This window comes from Phalacrocorax carbo, chromosome 4 (genome assembly GCF_963921805.1).
Source record: "Phalacrocorax carbo chromosome 4, bPhaCar2.1, whole genome shotgun sequence".
Classification (NCBI taxonomy): Eukaryota; Metazoa; Chordata; class Aves; order Suliformes; family Phalacrocoracidae; genus Phalacrocorax; species Phalacrocorax carbo.
This window is the reverse complement of record NC_087516.1, coordinates 21,453,515-21,459,514: the sequence shown is the minus strand read 5'-3', so window position 1 is coordinate 21,459,514 and position 6,000 is coordinate 21,453,515.

The following is a 6,000-nucleotide window of genomic DNA, read 5'->3' as shown; positions in this document are numbered from 1 at the left end:
GGGAGAGAGAGAGGAGGAAAAAGAGAGAGAGAGATGGGGAAAGATAGGGAGATATCACCACCCTTGGATCCAGCGCCAGTGACAACAGACATTGACGATGCTCTGGTGGGTGGGCACATGCCAGCCTCTTTGTTGTAGTGTCTTTTATAGTCTAAGCCGCACCTTCAGTTATGCCTCCTTACATAGTTATGAGCTTACATAGTTCTTGTTCCAGAAGTTTCATGATCTTCTGCCCAGGTGCCATTGTGAGGGGTGGTTGTGAGGGCAGTTGTAAGCCCCTTCCTCAAATAAACTTTGTATGACCTCACCAAGTTGCTATGTGAGGCCCAGCAGAACCTGGGACTGCGCATCCTCCGATGCACCTCCCCACACCCTGTGTCCATCAATTTCCTGCCTGCAGTTCGATACATCCCACTTTACAACAATGTTTGAGACGTTAACTCTTTCAGACCCTTACACAGAGGCATCTCCAGGATGCTGCAGAGTAGAGGAGAAGCATTACTGAATTTACTAAACAGGTGTCACATTCCCAGTTCTCGCATATCCCAAGTTATGGTGAAAGTGCTCAAACCAGAGCAGCAGAAGGTGCCTGGAAAAGGGGTCTGAGAAGGAGTTCGCTTTGAGGAATTCAGTAGCAGCTGTGACAAGAGATGACTGCTGACTCTGGGGTAGCTCAGAGGTGTGATCGTCTCCTGATGGAAGGATGCTCTAGGTGGGAGAAGGGACAGAGGGAGGGACAAACCACCTTCATTCCTCAACAGAGCAGGGCTGACAGCTCAGAACTGCATTTCCTCTTCTGAGGTAACTTTGCAAGTATGTCAAAGGGAGAGGAAGGAACAGACTTAAACTGTGATGGAGATGACAGTAATACTGCTTCTGGTTTTCATTCAACAACCTTTTAGTTTAAAAGGCATAAACATATCTGCAGTCAGAGACAATATCTCAAGCCTACCTCATCCCAAATGGATTTTCTCAATTCAAGGCGACAGATTCAAGCTTTTTCCACCAATTTTTCCTATCATAAATACATAGGTTTTTTTCACACAGTAGCCCAGGTTCAGCAAGATAAATTCCTTAGCACTAGGTAGTCTACAGCGAAAGATGGAAAGCACAGGGTTTGCCTACCAACAGTGAGGCAGTCCATGGATCTGGACCTACTCCCCCAGTAATCATATACTCACCACATAAACTAGTATATCAAGAAAAGATCAGTACTGTTTCAAAAGGGAGAAAAACAAGCTCTGGTCACTCTAGGAGACTTAGTTGTGCTCAAGAAGAGGTTGGACCCCCTGGAGCTGCAGAAGTCTTGCCAACCTTGCAGCTGTGGCTAGGTGGGCCCTGAAGAGTGCTCTAAAATCACAAATGTTCCTCCACTTAGACCAATTTTAGCTCACAGTGTGTAGCATCATGGAAAAAGTACGAGTCTGGGTGTCTGGTGCAGGCCTGTGAGTACTATCCAGGGAGCCAACTGCCTAACTCTGAGGAAGAGTACAAGTAAAACCAGAAGTTTATGTAAGAAGCAAAGAAAGGTTGAAACTACTGCCTGTTTCTTAGAGGTTACGTTAGTAAAAATCTGTAGTAAAAATTTAGCATACACCTTTCAGCACTATCTTCTAATCTAGCTCCAGTAGATATTTATACTGAGTAAAACTATTTCATATTTAGAAGATCCTTTGCTGGCATGTACACAAAATTTTTTGGACTCCTGCACTGATTGGAATATAATTTCTATATTGGGGATCATTAGAAAAATTAAAACAATGTCTCCTTTAAAATTAAACACAAGCTGCATGGGGAATCTGTAGAGCTCTGTTCTCACTTTACAGTTTGGCAATAACACTTAGCCCTTTGGGCCAATAACTGGGTAATCGAGACGTATTATTATTATTTCTGAATTGTCTGTAACACTGGTATCTACTCACTGAGGTTTGCCAAGAATCTGAACTCCCAGAGCAATGCCTTTCAAAAACTATTCAAAAAATTACCTTTTCTACTACATTCTAAACTGTAGCATACACTTTCTGAAAGTTTGTCACATTCTGAGAGTTTGCATGGAATAGGCTCCACACAGCAGACATCAAGAGGAGAAAGGCATTACTTATTATTATTATTATTGTCTGTACAGAGACATTGAACCTAATTAAAAACATGAGAATTATAAAAAAATAATCATGTCGTGTTCTGCTTCTGAGTCACCAGGGATAAGAACACCCAGATTTCTGCCTACTAGTTTTAAGTTTAGTATCAGCAAAATCTTTGCTCCATCATAGATCTAAAAATGAAAATGTGTCCTTTTCCAGAATACAGGATGCCTGTCCTTTTATTGAACTTTTTAATCTCTTAAAAAGTCTTTTTTTTTTTTTCTCCCCCTCATCTTCTGAATCAGAACTGGAGATCTGGGAAAATTCTATCAAACTAAGTTCATCTTTAAGACAATACTTTTACCCAAGATTTTCTCTCTATCAACGAGAATGACAACCTTCAGCCTGTGATAATGCAGACTGTTTTTTACAGGATTGCAAGAACCATGTCTAAATTATGCTTCTCTATGACGTAGTCTTGGACTGCCACACTCTCTGATCCAAATTCCCATGAGCCAAAAATGTTGGATTTGGCAAGTTTGCAGTTACACATGGCCTCCAGCTGTTCTATGATAGGTTAGGAAATAAACTGGCCTCCAGCCAGCCCAAGGTATTCATATCAAAAGCTGTATAGTAAGTATTATATGTGTGCAAATGTAAACATTCACATTTTATTCCCCTTTTCTCAGCAGTCCACAGATCATTTTCATATTACTAATAGAACAGGAAATCATGGCTAGGACTTGAAAAAGAAAAGGATATATTTAACTCCAGCTGAGAACTATGTGAAGTCTTCAGCATTAAGCGTAGCCTTCTAAGAAGCATATATAAAAATTACAGCTATTCCACAGTTTAAGCAACATATACATAGCTTTCATACAGAAAGAGTGGTTCAGAAGAGACTGAGCATTCATTAACAGAGGCATAGGCAGATGTATTCTTGTTCCAAATATTAGCAGTAGTTTAATGGTATTTCTCAAGCTTTTAAAGGCACACATACATTACAGGAATTAGTGTGCATTTTGTTATAGGAAATTAGAATGAGTTCAGTGATACATTTTAGTGACAGGATGTATGGTCAGTTAAAAAAAAAACAACAACAACAACAACAACAAAAAAAAAAAAACAAAACCAAAAAAACCACCCAACCCTTTTAAACCTTTTAAAATTAAATGAAAGTGTCCATAATCAGCATAGAAATGAAAATCCATCCATTATCCACCGATACTTATCACCAAAAGACACTATAAATAGAACCTAATAAAAGGCCAAGAACAGTGTTCTCTGGCATGCTGTTTCTGAAGCAGCAAATACAGATACAGAAACCATCTGAACAGGACACACAAGATTAAATTCAAACCAATTTGATAATTAAACAGAATGTATGGCATCAGTTCTTAAATGAAATAATAATATAGAGCAATAAATGGTCTCAGAGAGACAACTAGTCAGACTAAAAAGTCTAGAAAAGCAAGTTAGTAACTGCATTAGCACTTTTTGCTAGTAAATCACTGTAAGAATCTAAGCAGGTCTTACTGTGGTAGTGATTTTGCTAGAATCATGACTGAAATTTGTTACCTACTTAGCATGGATCAAAAGACAGATATACAAAGAAAGAACTGCACTTCATAAAACTTTTGACAAATAACAATATTCTAAGACTGGTATGTGCCTTGAATGTAACTGGCTACATTTCAGTAAGATTAAATTTTTATTAAAAAGCATTTTCCTCCTTTTTTTCCCCCTGCGGTAGAAACTTATATACATTACTGTTGTGACAGAGTTCTTACTAGAGAGAAAATAAAAATTATTAAGGGAAAAAACTACCTAAATAATAATAATTTACATTTCCAATAATAAAACATGAAATTTTAAAAGTATTTGTATCACGGCTGTCACTACACAGCCCAGTTGAGATTATGCTTAAAATGGTGAGGTATAGATCTGACCCTAAGAGTTTACAGAATAAATGAGAGGTATCAAGGGCTACAGTAAGTGTGTAAGTGGCTTCCACTAAGTTTCTACTAGAGATTTCACTACTGCTGCTGACATCACGTACAGAGTATTACAGAGGGTTCAAATACTATGCTGCTGGCTAGAGCAGAGTCTTAAAATGGATTCCAGGATCTTAGGATATCTAGGATGACATAATTAAGATATATAGAGGAAAAACAAATAAAAGGAAATAGAGTAGACATGTCTATCTAACTGGGAGATGTGCATATGCACCACCAGCCCTCTAGTCACAGTCTCATCCATATTTGGTTACCCTGGTGTCATAGTTTAACCTCAGGTGGCAACTAAGCCCCACACAGCTGCTCACTCACTCCCCCATAGTGGGATGGGAGAGAGAATCAGAAGAATAAAAGTGAGAAAACTCATTTTAAGATAAAGAGAGTTTAATAAACAAAGCAAAAGTCACACAAGCAAAGCAAAACAAGGAATTTATTCACTGCTTCCCATGGGCAGGCAGGTGTTCAGCCGTCTCCAGGAAAGCAAGGCTCCGTCACACGTAACAGTTACTTGAGAAGACAAACACCATCACTCCGAACGTCCCCCCTTCCTTCTTCTTCCCCAGCTCTATATGCTGAGCATGACATCATATGGTATGGGATATCCCTTGGGTCAGTTGGGGTCAGCTGTCCCGGCTGTGTCCCCTCCCAGCTCCTTGTGCACCCCCAGCCCACTCGCTGGTGGGGTGGGGTGAGAAGCAGAAAAGGCCTTGGCTCTGTGTAAGCCCTGCTCAGCAGTAATGGCGGTATCTCTGTATTATCAGCACTGTTTTCAGCACAAATCCAAAACATATCCCCACACTAGGTATTATAAAGAAAACTAACTCTATCCCAGCCAAAACCAACACACCTGGGCATTCCTGCCACTGCACACTGCCTGCGAATCAGGGGAACTGAGAGATCGGGACCCTGCCAAGTGCCACAGCACCCACCCACAGACCAGCTCAAACATAGCCTAAGTGACTTGTTCCAAATCAGAAAAAAGAGTTAGGGATCATTCTGGAGGAGAACCAAGGATACCTAACTCCTGGCCAAAAAACTGTACAGATTTATATTGTGAAAGCTGACTGGGAAGAAAATGAAATCATGATTTAGGAGTATCACAGAAGTGCATGGAAGTAAAGGACCTCCAAGCACAATCAGTGTGTGTGTTACCAGATGACCAGACAGGCTCTGGCTGCACTTTCGCAAGGAATGTTATGCTACCTCCCTTAATAGATTTACCTTCTGATCAATAATAAAAAATTTGCTTTCCCCAAAAGGCGAGGCAGACTGGAAGTAAAACACCTTTGTGTGTACTCAAAGGTAAAGTAAGCACATGGAGCTTTAGCTGATTAGTGATTACAAGATTAGCCCTGGGAGGAAAAGATCTGTAAGATTTATAACAGGAAAGCACTTTTATAGGCCTTTGCGGACCATCTGGTAGATTTTAACAGAAAATTATGCATATCATAGAATTCTTTGCTGGAACTTTCCATTACATCTAGGGTTTTTTCTGTCAAGGATTTCTCCATACATTGTGCTGACACAAGGATTCCCTGGGTGAACAAATGAGCTCTGCACTCACCATAATGGGTAACTTCACTCTTTCATTCTATCACAGAAGACATAGTAGTGACACTAAAAAAGGAAATTTTGGGCCATTTACTGGCAAGACATTATGCAATTCTGCTCCTTCCTTAACCTATAGGGCAATACATACTGCACATCAAATATGCCCTATAGCTTCTCTGCTGTCCCCTTTACCAGAATCTTCAAAAAAAACCAGAGGCATGGTATTGCCATTACTTGTGTCCATAGGATAGCAAACTATTGCACATTAGCCTGTATTTTCAGTACCTGAAGCTTTGCTTCTTTTTCTTCTCCTTCAGTGTTTCCTTCCTGCTCCCTGCTTGAGACCAGTTTCT